The sequence below is a fragment of the Geotrypetes seraphini genome, chromosome 19, assembly GCF_902459505.1.
Source record: "Geotrypetes seraphini chromosome 19, aGeoSer1.1, whole genome shotgun sequence".
In the NCBI taxonomy this organism is placed as follows: Eukaryota; Metazoa; Chordata; class Amphibia; order Gymnophiona; family Dermophiidae; genus Geotrypetes; species Geotrypetes seraphini.
This window is the reverse complement of record NC_047102.1, coordinates 8,874,169-8,895,732: the sequence shown is the minus strand read 5'-3', so window position 1 is coordinate 8,895,732 and position 21,564 is coordinate 8,874,169. Positions and strand designations below refer to the sequence as shown.

At 42.6% G+C, this 21,564-nt stretch overlaps 1 protein-coding gene and 1 long non-coding RNA gene across 5 annotated transcripts in view; one reads left to right on the top strand and one right to left on the bottom strand.

The window, feature by feature from the left end:
• The window catches only part of LOC117352228, a 36,473-nt gene extending 22,929 nt beyond the window's left edge, over window positions 1-13,544 (bottom strand). The window contains exons 1-2 of the long non-coding RNA XR_004537630.1: window positions 13,436-13,544; window positions 11,440-11,508 (exon numbers count right to left, since the gene is read on the bottom strand). This is a non-coding gene — a long non-coding RNA (uncharacterized LOC117352228). The remainder of the gene's footprint in view (window positions 1-11,439; window positions 11,509-13,435) is intronic.
• LRRC4C (leucine rich repeat containing 4C) overlaps window positions 1-21,564 on the top strand; it is a 584,836-nt gene that overhangs the window by 536,294 nt on the left and 26,978 nt on the right. The window lies entirely within an intron of this gene.

Here is a 21,564-nt window from a genome sequence, read left to right as displayed (position 1 = left end):
TAGAGGGGGGAAGGATAGTTTATACCTTTGGGCGGGTTGGTAGAGTCAGGACTCGAGGAGTTATAAGATAGTGGTATTAAAGGAGGAAAGATGCCGTGAATGATCTTAAAAGCCAGACAGGAGCATTTGAAATAGATTCTGGAAATCACTGGGAGCCAGTGAAGTTTGGCTAGGAGTGGGGAGACATGGTCAGACTTGCGTTTTGCAAAGATCAACTTGGCTGCAGTATTCTGGATTAGCTGGAGTCTTTGAAGACTTTTTTTTGATAGGCTTAAGTAGATGGCATTGCAATAGTCTAGGTTGGAGAGGATGATGGATTGGACAAGGACGGCAAAATATTGTTGGCGAAAATAGGATCTTTCCTCAGCATGTGGAGGCTGAAAAAGCATGATTTAGCCAAGGAGTTGAGGTGGTCATTGAGGGAGAGAGAAGAATCGATAATGATGCCAAGGACCTTGCTTGTTGAATATCAGCAACTAATCGCCTAAGTGGGAAATTCTAAAGCCTACCGGTGCCTAAGTTAATTGAAGAACGTCATTAGAAACAGCAAAAAACCCAGTAAGGTTGAAGCGCCTACTGAAACCTAAATAAAAGGTGCCGGAAATATGCCCATGTAGACTCTTTTGGCCACTGAGTGCAAAAGTAGACGTGGTCAATGCTGAAAGTGATGTTAGGTGGCCTACAATACCTAGGGAGGTGTGATTCATGCAAAGATAGGCGCCAGAAATGTAGTCCTAGAAAACCCTGGCCTACATTTCTGGTGCCTATCTTTTCCATTGGTTCTAAAACTGGCACCAATGCTTGATTGACACGTGACAGTGGCTGCTTTTAAGGCGGCTGCCAATATCGGCGCTGGTTATAGAATCCGGCCCTAAGTGCCGACTCTACTCAAGGACCATCCACAAAATAGCTGGCCTTCACTTTAGTGGTCTGCGCTATTTGGTGGCACTAACTAGTTATGTCCTTCTGAATGTCACAAGCAATTTTACCAGCTAGGAGCCACTTCTGGCTAAACTAAACTAAACTTTAAGTTTATATACCACATCCTCTCCACGGAAGTGGAGCTCGGCACGGTTTACAAGAACTTAAAATATAAGAACAGAAAGGAAAGGTTTACATGAGCTTATATATAGAATGGAAGAGTAAGGGGGAAAATAGAATTACATGTTAGAGAAGAGCCAAGTTTTCAGTTGCTTGCAGAATAGTTGGAGAAAGCCCAGGTTACGCAGCGGGATAGTAAGGTCGTTCCAGAGACCTGTGATTTTGAAGAGAAGAGATTTTCCCAGTTTACCTGCATAGAGAATACCGTGTAGAGAGGGGAAGGATAGTTTATATCTTTGGGCGGGTCTGGTGGAGTCAGGACTCGAGGAGTTAAAGGATAGTGGGATTAGGCGAGGAAGGATGCTGTGAATGATCTTAAAAGCCAGGCAGGAGCATTTGAAATGGATCCTGGAAATCACTGGGAGCCAGTGAAGATTGGACAGGAGTGGGGAGACATGGTCAGATTTGCGTTTTGCAAAGATCAACTTGGCTGAAGTATTCTGGATAAGCTGGAGTCTTTGAAGTCTTTATTTTTGTTAGGCATAAGTAAATGGCATTGCAGTAGTCCAGTAGTAGTTGAAGCATTGTAGTAATTAGATTGCTTTGACTATTGACCCCTATGTTGCTACCAAAGTTGATAAGGGAGTCTCACCAGACAGTCAGACTAGCAACTCATCATGAAGTTTGCACAGGCTTTTGTGCTAGGCTCATGGTCTTGGGGGTACCTTAATGTTCATTCACTTTCTATTTCTCATGACAGCAGTCCAAACCAGATTTTCTTCATTAGAGATGAGCACAATGGGGTGACTTTTATCATGTATATATTATGTCTGTTGTGCATTGTTAATGTTTAGTTGACGAATGGACACCAGTAAACCACTGGAGATTGTAGAATGAAGGGAGATGGTCACACAAGGGAATCCTAACACATCATGACCATTGGATGTGGAGAATACCCCCCCCCCAAGGGTGTTCCAGGAATTCCTGACTACATCCCATGCAACTCAGCTCAACTAGTCTGAAAACAAGGATGATTCCAAGGAAGAAAACAAATGTGTAACTAAAGAGAAGGCAGAAAACTGCAGACATGTTAGTTTAACTTAGGTAGCAGGCTCATTTATAGTGGTATGAAAATGGAGATTGACAGTGCAGTTAAGAACATGGTTTTATTAGTGAAGGGAGCCTGCCAAACACACCCAGTTCAGCTCTTTGATGAGGTGATCTAATTGGTTCAGGGTTGTGCAATGGATATCTAGGCGTGAGTAATGTAAATAAAAGAGAAAAAATACAAAACTAGAGACAATTCTGAATCGTCCAGATCACTGGTATGTAATAATAATAATAATAATAACTTTATTCTTATATCCCGCCTGTAATCTTGCGACTTCTAGGCGGTTTACAATAAACTAAACTGTAAATACAATCAAGAGAAGTTTTACATACAGCGAATTAGAGAGTATAGCGGTTTACAATAAAGAAACTGTAAATACAATCAAGAAAAGTTTTTCATACAGCGAATTAGAGAGTATAGCAGTGTATCTCTCGTACAACTACTTAAAGAGTATAGCATTATACATCTGATGACATTAGTAATGTTAACGTCAGTTTGTGTGTTGCAAGGCCAGGAAGCGCCAAGTTGTTTAGACAGAAGTAGAAATATTCCGTAAGTTCGTATAGTGTTCATGTTTAGTGATTAGGGGGTTTGGGGTTAACAGTTGCAAGTTCAGGTGTGTGGTGATGTTACGAGGGGGGTTGATGTTCCGGTTCGTTACCTAGGTATTTCAAGAATAGGTAAGTTTTTAGGTGTTTTCTGTATGTAGGCTTGTATGACATTCTATCATGCATATATCATGGTCAGTGCTCAGACAACAAATCCTATTATTTCACTTTGAAAATTAGTAACTGCAAACAGGTATATTAGAGATACATGTATACTTTGTTATTAGAGTATATTCCGATCTGAAATGAAATAATTTGGGGGGAGGGGGGAGTTATTAATGTGGGCTATTCTAAAGATGTTATTTAACTACCAGTAATCCCAGGTAATACTACCTAGGTATCATTACAAAAAATGAGACCTGTGCCAAATTAGCATGAGTTAGTGGGAAAACAACATCTTAATAGTAGCCAACTTTGATAACCTCCCTCCTTAGTGTGAAGAGTTTGAATGTTTGATAACCAGAGCTGATATTGTGATCTTATAAGGCCTCATTCCACTTATTCCTAAGAGCCAACCTCATCAGTGATGTCACAATGGCTTAACTGTCCTATACTTGGTTAATTTTTATTATGTACAGTAGTGATTTCAATTTCTAGAGGCATTTCCTTTATCTTTAATTAAGGGAGGACGTTATCAATATCGGCTACCATTACTACTACTATTATCCATTCAATTGTGTCTGACCCTTGGATACTCTGGAGGCCAGTCTTCGCCATGCTTCCCTGCTTCTTTCAATTGCTTGATGTTCATTCCCGCGTCATTCTTGATGGTATCCACTCAACGGGCCTTTGGTTTCCCCTGCTTCCATTCCAAGTAGCACCTCTTTTTCAAGTGAATTCGCCCTCATCACATGTCCAAAATAGGTCAGTTTCTGTCTGGTAATCTTGCCTTCCAGGGACAACTCAGGGTTTGTTGGTGATTTTAGCTGTCGATGGGATTTGTAGAAGTTTTCTCCAGCACCACAGCTTGATGGCGTCAATTTTTCTTCTTTCTGCTTTTGTGAATATCCATATCTCACATCCATATGTTGCAATTGGGAACACGATGGCAGTGATCAGTCTTTGATGGTGACTGAGCCATCCTTGCACTTCCATATTTGGTCCATGCTCACCATGGCTGTGCACCCCAGTGCTAATTGACGCTTAATCTCGGCTGTCAAACTGCCACAGTGATCAATGAGGGACCCAAGGAAAACAAAGCTATCAACCACTTCTGTTTTTTCATTGTTGATCTTTATGTGGACTTTCTTGTTGGCAATAGTCATGATTTTGGTCTTCTTGATATTCAGGTAGAGTCCTATCTTCACGCTTTCTTCTTTCAGCTTCAGGATCAACTATCTTGAGGTCCTTCACACGCTCTGCCAGCAGTGTAGCAGTGTCTCAGATGGCTGATGGTTCTTCCACCTGTTTTCACCCCAACATTTAAATCATCTAAGTCCAGCTTCCTCATGCAGAAGTAGAGAAGATGCATTCTTGACTTATACCCTTTTTGATCTTGAACCATTCTGTATCTCCATACCTGGTTCGCACTATAGCTTCTTGATTGCAGTAGAGCGATCTGATCAGGTGCGCTGGCACGCCTACCTCAGTCCTACCAGTAAGATGTGTTATTTTACTGTTAACTCCAGTTATTAATAACTAGGTCTCATTGCATAAAATGGGGCCTGTACAAAAATAGCACGAATTAGTAGTAAAATAACACATCTCAATGGCAGCACATATTGGTAACTATGGGGTAGTTTTACTAAATTGCGGCAAAAAGTGGACTGAGAATGTCCAAGTTTTTCTGTATGCTAAGGCCATTTTTACTGTAGCCATAGAATGGCCGATTTACTTTTTTTTTTGTATTAATGATCATGCACTAATGTTGCGATTAGCACATGGCCATTAAAAATAAAAAAAGTATAGCATGAGTCCTTATTGCCACTTATTTTGTTATGTGGCGTTAATCAGTTAGTAGCGATGATGATTGGCGCCCCCCCTGCACCTCATTTCTACCCCCTGCCTCGCCCTCCCCCCACCCCGTACCTCTAGTTGCTCATCGCCATGAGCAACAATAACTTCAACGTGCTCCTGGTGACCCTGTCGGCTCTCCCTTTGACATCACTTCCTATGCGCGGCACCCGTTGTGCACGTGGCGAGGGGAGGAGTGGGAAGAGGCAGGGGCCGGATTCCCCCCCCCACACACACACACACACACACATCTTACTATGCCACTGAGTGTGCTGTAATGCAGTTGCATTAACTGATTAGCACAGGAATGCCCACGCTCCACTCCTCTGTTAGCGGCACTGACGTGGCAGTTACCGCAAGATACCTAAATACATCCCAAATGAAGCCATTTTAGGCATTTGTTAGCACCTAATGCAACTTAGTAAAAGGGAGCCTATGCTCCTTAAGCAAGCACTGAATCTAGAGAGTTGAAGAAAGCTAGAACCATGGCTTCAGAAGAAAAGCTTCTGTCCCCAGAACCAGATTTCTGGGTTACCCATGGACAGAATCAAACCTTAAAGCTAAGAGATCCAAAGAATTCCACTGTGAAATATTTGTTGCATTGCAGCTCACATTGCTTAACAAAAAAAAAAAAAAACCAACAACAACCAAACTAGCATCAGGCTCTCCTACATTTTGCAAATTGCATCCTCGCTCCAGTGGACTGGAGCTGGCAGCTGTGAGAAAATGAATTTTGCAGGTGAGTCAGCAGTGCCTTGCTGCCAAGCGTTCACATCCCCTGCAGAAGCCTTCTAGCGGATTTCAGATCTGACATGCAAACAGCCACTCTCCAGCGTCAGCAGTGCCCTAAGTCTGGCTGATGGAGATAAACTCCATAGCAAAGTCCAGTGAATGCTGACTTTATATACTGCTACTTATTGCTGTAGTGCTACCAGAGGCTCACAGCGCTGTGCATTAAACACACAAGAGACAGCCACTGCTCAAAAAAGCTTTCAATCTAATTAAAAGCAGGCACTAATGACTGCAAACAATATGGTGGCAACCAGTGCTCTGCCTTTCCATTAGAGAATGACACGGGGACAAATTTTTCCCCTGTCCCCGCAGGAACTCAATTTTCCCATCCCGTCCCCGTGAGTTTTGTCACTGTTCCTGTTCCATTCCTGTAAGCTCTGCCTTAACCGCACAAGCCTTGAACACTTATGATTTCAAAGCATTTGAGGCTTGTGCAGATGAGGACGGAGCTTAGGCATTGGTGGAATGAGGCATTATGACATCACAATCTGAGCTCTAGAATGTTGCCACTTATGATTTCAAAGCGTTTGAGGCTTGTGCAGATGAGGACGGAGCTTGCAGGAATGGGGCACGAACAGGAAAATAACTTGCGGGGATGGGACAGGAAAATGAATTTCCGCGGGGATGGGGAAAAATTTGTCCCCGTGTCATTCTCTACTTTGCATTTCCAAAGCTCATTTAAATATTTTCAATAGGCTGAACTCCCACCTTACTGAATTTGAATTAACCCTTGCTTTGCTCTTGCTCTGAAGACCCTCTGTAACAGTGAGACGCGAAGTTAGGATTACCACCGTGTTCCAGAAAAAGGAGCACAACCCAAAATACATATAGAAAACATCGCACAGCTGTGAAGAAAGGCGGCAAATTTTTTGGCTGGGATTTTTTGTTTTTTTGCTTTGTTCTTTATATTTGACCGGATGGAAAGAGATGCCTTGCCCTTGAGATAGGATTACCATATGGCTCCAGAAAAGGACTGAAAGCAATGGAAGTAAAACCCAGATGTCTCAATCCATCCTCCTTTTTCTGGAGCCACCTACCTTGAGATAGCTTATGCGAAACAGGGCTGCTGCCGGGCTGAGAGCATTGGAGAAACTGATTTGCCTTAGAGAGATCCGAGGACACTGGTCTGGATCTGTGCGCTTCAGAATGTCCCATGAAGTAGCTGTGAAGATAAGTGTGTTGCCTCTTTCTTGGTAACTTTTGAATGCTATTTAAGTGGAGTTTTTTGGGAGAGACCTAGGATTGTGTTATATCCCTTGAACAAACAAGAGAAAAGGCAAGCGAGATATCAAAATCCACATTGTGTCTTTTATCGTCACCAGTATTGAAGCAGTTGCATTGGTTACCAATACAACAAAGAGTCCAATTCAAAATTATTTCCATAATTCATCAAACTTTGTACCAAATCTCTCTCCTGCTGTTTTTCAAGAGTTGTTGTTGTTGTTGTGTTTGTTTTTTTTTTTTTAATCTATCAGCCCAAAAGAAGCCTGAGATCAGAAAACAGTATGAAATTATGTTTGGAAGGTACAATGTGAATCTCCCACATTAAGAATGGTGCGACTATATTATCTGTAGCGGGTGTCAAGCTGTGGAATACCCTGCCAGGAGTTTTGCGTTTGTGTGCTGCTAGACTGAATTTTAAGAAAATATTAAAAAGCCCAACTTTGTGAAGGCTTTTTTGAGTTGAAATTTTATATTCAAACTGGATTTGAAGGTTTCTGATATTTATCGACCATTTTTAAAGAGTCTATGCTTGTTTAACATTTTATACTTGTTACCATGGAAAACATATAGGTAATACACGGTATATAAATTTTAAAATAAATCAATAAACGTAACAGTTGGTGGATTTTGACATATCGTTTGCCTTTTCTCTTGTTTGTTAGTTAAGTATTGAGGCAAGTTTCTTCTCTTGCTCTCTGGGTTGTGTCCCTTGACCAGGATTTTAGGACTGAATTGTTGGGAGTAAGTGTTCCGAGGTCTATTTTTATTTTCTTCCTTATAAGAACATAAGAAGTTGCCTCCGCTGAGGCAGACCAGAGGTCCATCTCGCCCAGCGGTCCGCTCCCGCAGGGGCCCATCAGGCCCATTGCCTGAGCAGTGGTCCCTGACTATTTCTATAACCCACATCTACTCTTATCTGTACCCCTCAATCCCTTGGCCATTTTTTGCTATTTATCTATAGGGGCTGCCCTGTCTTTGCAGCTGTGCGATGTTCTCTGAATGTATTTTGGGTTGTTAATTTATAGGATTCTAGTTCTCAAGTTTAGCTTTTATATCCAGAAAAAGGAACTATAGATTGAGACATCCGGGTTTTACTTCCATTGTTTTCAATGTAAAACCCAGATGTCTCTATTTGTCCTCCTTACTTGCATTGCTTTCAGTGGAAGTAAAATCCGGACGTCCCAATCCGTCCTCATTTTTTATAGCCATATGGTAAACCTACACAAAGTAAGCCCGGGCTCTTTTTTTTTTTTTTCCGAGTATTGTATTAAATTCTATTTATAATTCACTGAGGGTATACAAATAAAGTATGCAAGGAAAATATTTCCTGCACCATAATTTATACTTTGTAAGCCTTTTTTCCTTCTGGGTACAGCCTATAATTAGGTGGGTTTAGAGAATTCCAGAAAAAAAAAACCCTGCTTGATCCAGTTCACTGGTCTTGCCTTCTCTACAACCTCATTTAAGTGTTTTGTCTTTTGATACGACACCCATCTACTGAAACACATTACATCAGTGTACCAGAAAAGCGTTGGGATCATGGCCCCAAGAAGACTGTGGAAAACAGAGGTTAAGATCACCTGGGAAATCCCATCCCAAATGATAAAAAAAAAACAAAAAAAAAAACTGGACATAACGGTAAAACAGCAGAGCAGCATTAATCATAGCGGTATCATTTCTAAGTGATTGATCTGTGACTCATGTGGAGAGACTGAAGATCCTTGAGCACCAAGAAATACAGTCTGAGACCAAGAAAATATAGCAGAAATAGTTCCTATTGTTTTGGATGCCACAGGCTTGATTTAAAAATAATTTCCAAGCGTACCTGAGTAGGCTAACTAAACATGGAGGACAGTGTGGCATAGTGGTTAGAACCTACAGCCTTAGCACCCTGAGGTTGTGGGTTCAATCCCCACGCGGCTCCTTGTGACCCTGGGAAAGTCACTTAGTCCTCCACCGCCCCAGGTACATTAGATAGATTATGAGCCCACAGAGACAGACAGGGAAAATGCTTGAAGTATCTGTATGTAAACTGCTTTCTGTCCCAATCCCTTTCCCTGATGTCATAATGCCTGGCAGAATCCCAAATAGTAGTTGACGGGTGAGATTTGCCTCTTTGCAGATGACACCAAAATCTGCAATAGAGTAGACATGCCGGATGGTGTGAATAACAAGAAGAAAGACCTAGCGAAGCTTGAAGAGTGATCTGAAACTTGGCAGCTAAAAATTTAATGCTAAGAAATGCAAGGTCATGCATTTGGACTGCAAAAACCAGAGGGAATGGTACAGCTTAGGGGGTGAAGAACTTATGTGCACCACGGAAAATCAGGACTTGGGTGTGATTGTATGTGATGATCTTAAGGTGGCCAAACAGGTTGAAAAGCTAGAAGGATGCTAGGTTGCATAGGGAGAGATATGGCCAGTAGGAAAAAGGAGGTAATGATGCCCCTGTATAAGACTCTGGTGAGACCTTATTTAGAATATTGTGTACAATTCTGGAAGCCACACCTTCAAAAATATATAAAAAGGATGGAGTCAGTCCAGAGGAAGGCTACTGGTGTGTGGTCTTCGTGATAAGGCTTAGGGGGGCAGACTTAAAGATCTCAATCTGTATACTTTGGAGGAAAGGCGGGAGAGGGGAGATATGATAGAGACGTTTAAATACCTACGTAATATAAATGCGCATGTGTTGAGTCTTTTTCATTTGAGAGGAAACTCTGCAATGAGAGGGCATAGGATGAAGTTAAGAGGTGATAGGCTCAGGAGTCATCTCAGGAAATACTTTTTTACGGAAAGGGTGGTAGATGCGTGGAACAGTCTCCCAGAATAGGTGGTGGAAACAGAGACTGTGTTGGAGTTAAGGGCCACTACTCAGACTGGAGGAGGGTCACGAGCGGTGTTCCGCAGGGGTCGGTAAGTGGGTGTATGGGGGGGAACCCTGCTAGTACATTTACAAGTCATCATGCTTCCGTTTGGGGGGGGGGGGGTTTACACTGGAAACTCCCATTCTCCTTTCTGTTTTCACTGTTGAGGAATTTTCAGTATAGTGTGTGTTTGTGTGGTGGGTGCAGGAGGACTTGTAACCCTCAGAGCGCTAATAGAAAGGCTTCAACGGCGGCACACATATGTCCTGCGTGCAAATTTCACCGCGAGATTGTCAGCGCACTTTTGACGGGTCACCATTCTGATACCTCTCCTTTGATGTGACATCAAATCACTCCTATTCTCCGGCATTCTTTGTGGGCAGCAGATTTTGGGACCCTTAAACTAGTCTGGTCTCCTGCCAACACAAAATCTCTTCTAATGAGGCAATGAACTGCAGAAGTATTTCAAACTGCTCATTACCATTAGTGCATCAAGACATATGCAAATGAAAAATGCAAAAAATGTCAAGTGTATGCATGAATGCCAGAAACATAACTACAGCTTAAAGGAGCGACATTTTTTTTTTTGTGTGTGTGTGTCAGTGGCCTCATTAACATGCATAATTTTATGCATGTACTTTACCATCTGCGCTAACATGTGCATCTCATTAACAGTGGCCATTGAGATGTCCATAAAACACTGCATTTACTGTAGGTGCAATAATGGTGAATGATAACCTAGTTTAATATATCAACTCCATGGTAAGAAAATATGACTCGGAATCCAAATACTTCAGAATAGTGGGTACCTCCCATGCAGATGTTCTGATAGCACATCTGGACTTCAAAAAACAAACAAACAAACAAAAAAAAAGCCACAAAACCTGTCAATTAAAGTTCATAGTCGCTGAAACCTCTGGAAATACAATATCTTGATCTGTGTAATAATGGCCATTGTTTCAGAAAATGAAAACAGAGCTTCTATTTATGTATGTTTGAAGAAGGTTAAGTGCCACGTTGCTCGTTTCTATGGCAACTATCTCTGGATAAGGCATTTGCAGGGATGAAGTTATGTGCTCTGGGAGTAAACTACAGGGAAGTATAGCACAGTTCCTTGGTTGATGCTGAAGGACAGATCTCATCATTTATCTCCCTCCCCCCCCTTTACAAAACCACAGTGCGGATTTTAGCGACAGCCGCAGCGGTAACAGCTTCGACGCTCATAGGAATTCTATGATCTTCTGAGCTGTTTCCGCCGTGGCCGGCGCTAGAAACCGTGCTATGGGTTTTGTAAAAGGGAGGGGGGGGGGGTTATGAATAATTTCTGCAAAAAAATCTATTGTCGCCTGCAATGATTCTTTCCTCTCTGTCATTCTCATGCCTTAATCTTTGCCTAATAGATTGAGAACTCCCAGTGTATCTCGTTCTATGAATTTAAGACATTAGTTCTTGACAGCTAAATGCCCTACAGAATGAATGTACTAAATTTCTGTGCTGATTCAAGATCTGCAGAGTGCTCTAGATCAGTGGTTCCCAACCTGTCCAATCGGGTTTTGGGGATAACCCTAATGAATATGCATGAGAGAGATTTGCATATAATGGAGGTGACAGGCATGCAAATCCGCTCCATGCATATTCATTAGGGCTATCCCAAAAACCCGACTGGCCTGAAGGTCCTCCAGGACAGGGTTGGGAACCACTGCTCTAGATAGCATGGTTCCAAATATTAAAAGAAATCTACAATCTAAGACCCATAATCGGAAAAGGTGCACTATCTGGATCAGAATCCATGACTTCAAAAATATTTGTGGACTGGGAATGTAACAGAGTGAAAAGCATCTCTTACTTATTGAACAGCAGCTGTTGCTGTCCCCGAGCTGAAGTTCTCTCCCAGAGCCATTTCAAACATTTCCATCTAAAGAAATTTAAGAAAAAAATAATAGTTTGTATTACTGTAAATCCTCAACAATTCAAGCAATGCTGTAATTCCAACAACAAAATGATCAAGAAAAAGTGTCTCATGAGCGCCCCACCACTTTACAAAATTGGATTACCATGACTTAAAGTGGAGAAAAAGGCCTCAAAAACATCTTTCGGCAACACTTTACTAACAGTAAATCATATCGTAGGTAAGTCTGACATTCTAGGATACGGCACAGATGGGGGCAACAGTGACTTGGGATTCTCCGTAGCCCATTTGCACCCCATGGCTGTGAGGAGCGGGGTTTGTTTTACGCGTTTGGGCCATAGGCTTAGTTGATGTGGCTGCGATTGGCAACCAGGTTGAAGGGCTCACTGCCAGGGATCTAAGACGATTCAACACGGCTGTTTCAGCGCAGCCATTGTAATGGCGAGCGCTTACCTTGCTGAAGCTGAGAGGTTTGAAAGAGAGGGAGGAATAACCACCCTTGCCCCACTGTGTTTCCTTCTTCCACCTGTGGTCTTCTTTTCCTGCCTTCGCATCATCTGGTGACTTCAAGGTTTGAAGGGGGGAGGGGGTGCATCATCACAGATCAATCAGGCGCATCGTAAGGTTTTCCTTTATATTGGAACAGAAAGTTGTCCAGAGGGAAGACTTCCGGGGTAAAAGGTTGACTTTAAGAGGATGTCCTTATCTCAAGAAAGATAGAGGCGCTAGGAAAGGTTCAAAGAGGAGCGACCAAGATGATAAAGGGGATGGAACTCCTCTCGTATGAGGAAAGACTAAAAAGGTTAGGGCTCTTCAGCTTGGAAAAGAGACGGCTGAGGGCAGATAGGATTGAATGGTGGAGTAGAATGGGTACAAGTGGATCAATTTTTCACTTGGTCAATAATTACAAAGACTAGGAGGCCACTCGATGAAGTTACAGGGAAATACTTTTAAAACCAATAGGAGGAAATTTTTTTTCACTCAGAGAATAGGTGAGCTCTGGAATGTGTTGACAGTTGTCCAGAGGGAAGACTTCCGGGATAAAAGGTTGACTTTAAGAGGGTGTCCTTATCTCAAGAAAGATAGAGGCGCTAGGAAAGGTTCAAAGAAGAGCGACCAAGATGATAAAAGGGATGGAACTCCTCTCGTATGAGGAAAGACTAAAAAGGTTAGGGCTCTTCAGCTTGGAAAAGAGACAACTGAGGGCAGATAGGATTGAATGGTGGAGTAGAATGGGTACAAGTGGATCGATTTTTCACTTGGTTGTGGTAAAAGTGGATAGTGTAGTTGGTTTTAAGAAAGGTTTGGAGAATTTCCTGGAGGAAAAGTCCATAGTCTGTTATTGAGAAAGGCACGGGGGAAGCCGCTGCTCGCCCTGGATCGGTAGCATGGAATGTTGCTACTCTTTGGGGTTCTGGAATCTTGCAATTCTTTGAGATTCTGGAATATTTTGCTACTCTTTGGGTTTTGGCCAGGTACTAGTGAGCTGGATTGGCCACTGTGAGAACGGGCTACTGGGCTTGATGGACCATTGGTCTGACCCAGTATGACTAGTCTTATGTACTTATGTCTTAATAGTATGAGATGAAACAGCCCATGCTGAAAGGACCATGCTGCACTGGCCTTGCTGAAACGGCCGTGCTGAATTGTCTCATTCCCCACTGCTGGTCCCATGCACCCAAATGTTTTAGTTCTTGTTTCTGAAATTGTGCAATAAGGAAACGAGAAAGAGAAACGAGAAAAGCAAAAGAAATGACCCCTCCCCCCCCCCCACCCCAACCAACAACAACAAACTGAAGATGCAGACAAAAATAATCTATTGATTCAAAAAGCGATCTAAGGCTTCCTAAGGTAGCTTTACTTTCATTGGCTCTTATTTGTGGTTCCCAAGTCCTCAGCATTTTTATTTATTTAAAGCTTTTATTGTTCTCACCTACATTGTTCTTGCATTCTATTCAGCTGAAGCCTCTGCTGATCTTTCGGCTGTAATTCCCAATTGCACATCCCTACCAACAGAATCTGATAGAAACATTTTGTTCAAAGACAACGGGGATTTTCAGGACCTTAAAAAAAAAAAAAAAGTTTGGTTAGTCTTTTTCGTAGACAAGCTTTATCAATTTTCATGTGGTTTTTATTCCCCTGTTTTTCTTTACATCTGTGGTTTTTGCACAAACTATTTTGCACGTGCATCTGTACGTGTACTTGTGTATAAACAATCTATATTCACTTTTTAGGGGCCCACATGAACTGAACGTGTACTGCACCCCTGCCATAGAAACAGAGAAAATGACAGCTGAAAAAAAGATATACCCCCCCCCTGATATTTCAAATTATTTAACTGGTCAGGAACAGCTCCTGGCAGATTAAACAACATTTAATTTTCTTCACCATGGTTCTTTGCATGCCACTAGCCCCTCCTTTACAAATCCGCACTAGCATTTTTAGCGCCGGTTGGTCATAGCGGTAACAGCTTGAAAGCTCATTGGAATTCTTTGAGCTTCGGGGCTGTTACCGTGGCGGCTGGTGATAAAAACGCTAGCATGCCTTTGTAAAGGAGGGGGTAGATGTCTTTCTTCCATGCCCTTCTCAGTCTTGCATATCTTTACAGGACCCCCTGATGAAGGTATTTCCATACACCAAAACACAGTCCGTGTAGTGTCCTCCCTACTTCCCAGCTCTTCAAAACCGCCATATTGCACGCCCACATTTGGCTTTGTGCACTTAAGGAGCATTTTGGAACTTTTTTGGCATCATCCGACGAGGCTCTGTTAAGAATAGGTTCAGGGGGTGGGGCTGGGGGGACATGGCTGGGGCGGAATGTGGCAGGGCTGGGTAGAGCTGGGCAGGCCTGGGGGATGGGCCATGGGTCCGGATTGTACAATAGTAAAATCTGATAACCCTAGGCATGATCGGTATTTTCCTGTCTCTGGCGGGCTTAGAATCTAAGTTTCAATATCCAAGCCAAATCAATACTGTAAATTCAGACTTCTATGACAATGGGCAGGCTGTTTCAAACCACTTCAGCAACAAGAAGCAAACTGTTGAAAGCCGAAGATAGCCCGGAGTTTTGCTTCAATCCAGAAGCTGCATCAGGGTTCAAAACTTTCAAATTTAATAAAATTTTGATTAATCGCTTAATCGTAATTCTAAGCAATGTACACAGTACTAAAATTACAAAATTTAAGGAATACAACGCATAACAAGAGGACTATTGACAAACTTGACAAACCTATAAAACACAAGGGAGGGAAGGAAAAAAGAACTAAATGTTATTTGAAAGTAAGCAAGACATTCAAGGAGAACACATGAAGGTAGGGGAAGTCAAAATGCTACAATGAGGTTATACAGTAGAGTTAAAATGAGCTAGAGAACTGGCTAGCTAAGTATCAAAAGCGTCTTTAAAAAGGAAGCTTTTTAATTTACATGAATCTACAATGTATTTCAGTAATAAGAGAAGTAGGTGGGATTTGATCTGCTACTATTCTGTGGTGACAATCAAAGCACTTTACATATTATATGCAGGGTGTTCTTTTGTACCTGGGGCAATAAGAGATAAGTGATTTACCCAGAGTCACAAGGAGCAGCAGTGGGAATTGTTCCTGGTTCTCAGGCCACTGCACTAACCTCCAGGCTATTCCTCCACACTCTAACATTTAGAATGCACCAATCTGATTACCAAAATTTACTCTCTCTCGGGTATTGCTGCTACTCACCTCTTATATGCTTCTAGCGACTAAAATGGTTAAGGGGCTGGAGGAGTTGCCGTACAGCGAGAGATTGGAGAAACTGGGCCTCTTCTCCCTTGAAAAGAGGAGACTGAGAGGGGACATGATCGAAACGTTCAAGATACTGAAGGGAATAGACTTAGTAGATAAGGGCAGGTTGTTCACCCTCTCCAAGGTAGAGAGAACGAGAGGGCACTCTCTAAAGTTAAAAGGGGATAGATTTTGTACAAACGTAACAAAGTTCTTCTTCACCCAGAGAGTGGTGGAGAGCTGGAATGGCCCACAGAAAATTCATGGCCAACACAGTGTTTCTTGGTGTTCATCCCTCCCCAGTGCAACTGTCATCCTTAAATGAATAACAGAAAAAAAAGTACTAATACATGTCATTGGGAAGATCTCATCTGCATGCATAAATATGCAAATAAGACCTTCTTGAGTTGGCGTTTTTCAGATGAGCTTGTCACTTTCCCCGAGAAGATGTAAGTAGAGAAAATAGTGTTTTAAGCACTGGGATAATTAACTTAGTATTTATATCATCTTCTTAGGCTGAAATAATGCTTTAAATATTAGCACATGTTGTAAAAGTCCACTTCTTACCTTATCGCTCCACCAAGTTTCCCTACAGTTTTATTTCTTTTGCTAAGATATGGCAACTTGGCTCCTGATGAGAGGCTGACTCTAAAATTGTTCTGTCGCAGCAAGCCGGCTATCTTTATTAATAGGTCCCAATAAGTGGGAAATTCTTGAATTAGTTGAAGAGCAACACATGCTTCACGAAGTGTGGGTGCCAAGATATAAAAATATCAGGCCAAAGAACTTCCTGTATCTTTTTAACCGTGCTGAAAGAATGGCATGCCTGGCACAAGCTATAGGAGCAGCAGGGTGGGGGGGGGGGGGGAACCCCAACAACACCCAGAGGGCCTCATTCACAAAGGCATTTTTACCATGCAGTGATTCTATAAAGTGGATGCTGATTTTGCATGTAAATGATTAGAAAAATGGCAGATACATGCATCTCTGCACATATGCACATAAATGTTGACATTTTGCCTAAACTTTATTCTGTGAATATGCACATATGTTATATGGAGGGGCATTTTCATAACATACATCTAAGTCCGGACATATGGTCCTAGACGTCCAAAGTCGGTAGTAAGAAAATGCCTATTTTTGAAAGGCAAACCTCCATGTATCTAAAAAAAAAAAAAAAAAAAAAAGAAGACTTCCGACTCTGGCGGGGATCGAGAGAGGAGACGCAGCGTCGGCTTTGAACTAAAAAATGAACTTTGTCTGGCCAGAGCTGGCAAGCCCGCTGCGAGACAGAGAGATGGCATCTGAATATTAACAGCGACTCAGCAACGGGGGAGGTGGGATGTCATCAGGGACGTGCCAGAGTAAATCAGGGCAGTAGAAGGCCCCGAAGCAGCGTGTGTACAGTGCTGCACACACTGCTGGAATCAACATGTTTGTTGGGACCACGGGAAGGGAAGGGCAGTAAGGGAGCCGGCCAGACCGCGGGAAAAGAAAGGGGAGGTAGGGGAAACACTGCTGCTGCACAGGGAAGTGGTGTGGGGGGAGGGAATACTGCTGTGGCTGCTGCACAGGGAAGTGGGGGGAGAGAAATGCTGCTGCATAGGAGGCAGGAGGAGAGACAGATAGATAGAAAGACAGACAGTGAGAGGAAGGGAGACAGAAAGAAAAGAAGAAAGACACAGGGGCAGGGAGAGACACAGAAAGATAGACAAAGGGGGCCAGGGAGAGAGACAGATATATATCTATATATGTATATATATATATATATCTCAATATATATGTATATATTTATCCTCTATCTGGACTTCCAGACATTTGGATGTCAAGACCGCCAGGACGTCTATCTTTATAACATAATTTTGACCAAAATTTTTATCCAAGTCCCAAGCGCCCAGAACAAGACCATTTTGGACATGGGAAGGGGCCAGTCAACAGAGCAGTGGGGCACCTTAGAGGGCACTGCTGTGAACTTCACATAAAGGGTGCCAGATAAACATCTCACCAGAACTCCCTTATAGATTATGGTGATCACCCCCAAACACTCCAAAACCCACTATATCCGACTGTCTACAATCCCAATAGCCCTTATGGCTGCAGGTGGCACCTATATGGCAGTAGAGTAGGGTTTTGGGGGGGTTTGGTGGTCTCACATTTTCCACTATAAATGTATTCGTTAGAGTGGTTTATGGGACTTGCTACTCCCTCTACCCACCAGGCTACTTAAGACACCTGTGCACAGCTCTACTAGGCTTTCCTATACCATGTGCTAATGTTCTGGAGACAGGTCTGTCCGTTTGTATTCTGATCTTTGTGGGTATGAGGGGAGTCAGTGAGCACTGGGGGAGTGTGGGGGTGTTTAACCTTGATGCATGCAGGGGTTATCTGGTCAGTTTGGGTATAATTGTGGCACTTAGACCCTTGTAAAACAGGTCTAGTTCCAAACGTCTTAAGTTCTGTCCAGGATGTCTTGCAAAATGTTTCATTATCGCAGCAAGACGTCCGTGTCTAACCTGCCCTTGAGACTGCCCAAAGCCCGCCTAGGACACGCTTCCACCACACATTTCTCATGCTCTGAACATAGAGGCTTTAACGCATAAGAACATAAGAAGCGCCATCTCCGGATCAGACCTTCGGTCCATCAAGTCCGGCGATCCGCACACGCGGAGGCCCTGCTAGGTATAACACCTTGTTAGACATTGAAAAGCCGCCTGTTTAGGGCCTTTCAATACCACTGGCTTCATGGAAACTCAATATGCTGTTATAATTATTTATTTTATTTTATTAACAATCAATAACAGGTTACAAGAACAAATCTTACAGCATATGGAGCTGACAGATAGTATACCTCAAGCGCTTGAGTATACCTGGATGTCTGTCCTCTTTTCATAATCACAAAGGCTGTCTCTTATAATATCAAGTAAGTTATTATATATGAATTACAGTAGTGTATATCATTTATTATAAAATAATTATTACAAAAATTTGATATATATATATAAATTTATTTCAATTACCTCCCTCCCTCCCTCCCTCCCAGATGTGTAGTGATAAAATCAGAAAATAAAATTCTTAATGTGAATCAACAAATAAAGCCAATGGATCCCATATTTTGTTAAAGAGAACACTGTGCCCTAAACATTCAGCATTCATTTTTTCAAATTTATACGTGTTACATACATTTGTCCACCAAAATGTATAGTTTAATCTATCATAGTTTTTTTCCAATTTTGTGGTAAGATATCCCAACTTAACCGTATCTCAGGTTGATGACTTTCCCCTTTTGGTATGGATATTTGAAGAGCCAACTGGCTTGGGGGTCATCAGGAGAAGTTTGGGAAACTGTGGTACAGACCTTGTCCGTTAGTCACGTTTACAAACTCCAGAATGTTCCTTTAAAAGACAACTGAAGACATGCAATTCTCACGTTTCTGTTTGAAGCATACATTTCACTTTTAGAATCACTCATTCCAGACACGTTCAAATGAGTTGGGTTAGTAGGTTGGATTTAATGAGGCTGCTTCAGTGTCATTAAATATCAGAGGGTAGAGATCAGGCTGCCCTTTTCCTCTCTTCACCCTTACTATTTGATTAATGTGCTGAGATAGCAGAGCGTGTGTCAGCCAGACGCCCTCTGAAAACGCTTCCCAACCCTCTGGGCGCACTTTCTCCTGACACTGCCTTCTTTTTCCGACAATCTCTGGAACTCTATGGGGGAACCAGTTGCAGTGCCAACAAGTTGACAGGGATCAAGAAACTATATTATATCACAGTTATAATAATATTCTGTCAGCAAGAATCTTCTCTTCATCCCTGAAGGATACTCCCGTCTTTCCTGGTCAACTGTGTAACTCTTTCTCCTGCTCCTCCACCTAAACGTTCTCTTCCTTTGTTTTATGTGTGTTTTAAAAAAAAAACACACACAGCAGAGTTCAAGGACACCTAGGAGCTCTTTGTTTAATTATTTTTTTGATTATAAACAGCGACTCACTACATGAAACAGATTTGACGAGAGACCCTTGATAAGGAATTGAATAGTTCTCTTGTTCAAGTGTCAAAAATGTAAGCAACCTGTTCTACTTTAAGCAATTTGAATTTTCCATAGCATTCCAAGCATTTATTTTATCTAAATAGACAAAGTTATGTTATATTGCTATGCTTTAATGGACATATTACTGGAATCATGCAATATCAAGTGGGGGGACATGTATTTTCTTTTTTTTTTAATTTAGTAATTTCAATTAAACATTTCAGCCCGATTCTGTATAGGACACCAGGTCTCAGAAGACAATGGGCATCCTATATAGAATCAGGCCTAAGACCGCCTAAAATAAACCCGATTCTGTAACCGACGTCAATGTTATTGTAGGCGTGGCCGTTATACTTATCACGGCAAGGGATCTCCCTGCTGCGATAAGTATAGCGGCCGCCAGTCGTCCCCCCCCCCCCAGAACGAGGCAAGATAGATGCCCAAACCCTCCTGCCTAGAAGAACCCCAACCCGCCGACAATCGCCAGCAGGAAGGTGCCCAACCCCTCTTGCTGTAAGATACCCCCCATGTGCTGACCCCCCCCCCCTAAACATTTCCCCTGGACCTCTCCTCTACTAACCTTAAAAGTTGGCCAGAAGGCCGGGTCTTCCAACCATCTAGTTGGCAGGCCCGCCTCCATTAAAATGAGGTAGGCCTGTCCCTTCCCGGTGCATTGTGGGATACACTGGGGAGGGGCCTAAGACCTGATTGGCCCAGGTGCCTAAGGCTCCTCCTAAGATTCCGGTTGGCCCATGTGCCTCGGCCAATCAGGCCTTAGGCCCCTCCCCAGTGCATCCCACAATGCACAGGGAAGGGGCAGGCCTGCCTCACTTCAACGGAGGTGGGCCGGCCAGACAGTAAGAAGACCCGTCCATCCAACTTTTAAGGTTAGTGGAGGCGGAGTCCGGTGGGGGTTAGCAGGGGTGGTCTGTGCATGGGGGTGGCTGTTATTGAGAATGACATGGGGGAAGCCAATGCGTGCCCTGGATCGATAGCATAGAATGTTGCTACTCTGGGGATTCTGGAATTTTGCTACTCTTTGGGGATTCTGCAAGGAATGTTGTTACTATTTGGGGTTCCAGAATCTTGCTAATCTTTTGAGATTCTGGAATGTTGCTACTCTTTGGGTTTTGGCCAGGTACTAGGGACCTGGATTGGCCACCGTGAGAACGAGCTACTGGGCTTGATGGACCATTGGTCTGACCCAGTAAGGCTATTCTTAGGTTCTTATGTTCTACTACCCGATCCTGTAATTCTCTTGGACATGTCCATCTTACTTCTTTTGTAATCCGCCTAGAACTGAAAGATTAAGGCGGAATAAAAGTCATGCGATGTAATATTCAGTTGGGAAAAGCAAATCAAACGGTTACGCAAGACAGTTTGGTTCACCGCAGAAAAGCAGCAAGGTTTAAGCATAGCTTCAAATGTGTTGAAGGAGCTCTTTAAACCTAGATAAGGAGGGAGGAAATTACAAAGAGATGGTAACGAGATACTAAAATAATAATTTCAGATGAACATGGCAGAAGGATATGCTAGATAGTACATTTTTCTGGAAAGAACGAAGGGGTCCTTTTACTAAGGCGCGCTAATCGATTTAGCGTGCAGTAAATCCTAAGGCACCAACAAAATATAATGGGTGCCTTAGCATTTAGCACGTGTTAATCTTTAGCGCAAGCTAAATTGGTTAGCACGCCTTAGTAAAAGGACCCCGAAGAGTTTTAGTGGGACTTTAGGACATGAGAGCCACCCAGCCTCACCTTATCTTGTTGACTTAGAAACATAGAAACATAGAAATAGACGGCAGATAAGGACCACGGCCCATCTAGTCTGCCCACCCTAATGACCCTCCCCTATCTTTCTCTGTGAATAGATCCCACGTGTCTATCCCATTTGGCCTTAAAATCGGGCACGCTGCTGGCCTCAATCACCAGCAGCGTGCCCGATTTTAAGGCCAAATGGGATAGACACGTGGGATCTATTCACAGAGAAAGATAGGGGAGGGTCATTAGGGTGGGCAGACTAGATGGGCCGTGGCCCTTATCTGCCGTCTATTTCTATGTTTCTATGTTTCTAAGTCAACAAGATAAAGTGAACAATATTTCATCAAGAGCCTTTCCAATTTTAAGCAACTTCCCTTTTATTCAATTCATACATTCCAAATGAATATTAGGTGTGGGGTTTTGGTGTGTTTTTTTTTAAGGTTACATTTTTTTTCTATTTGCATAAATTGAAGTAATAAGCTAACTGACTCATACTCAATTTGGGGTCTAGACCCAG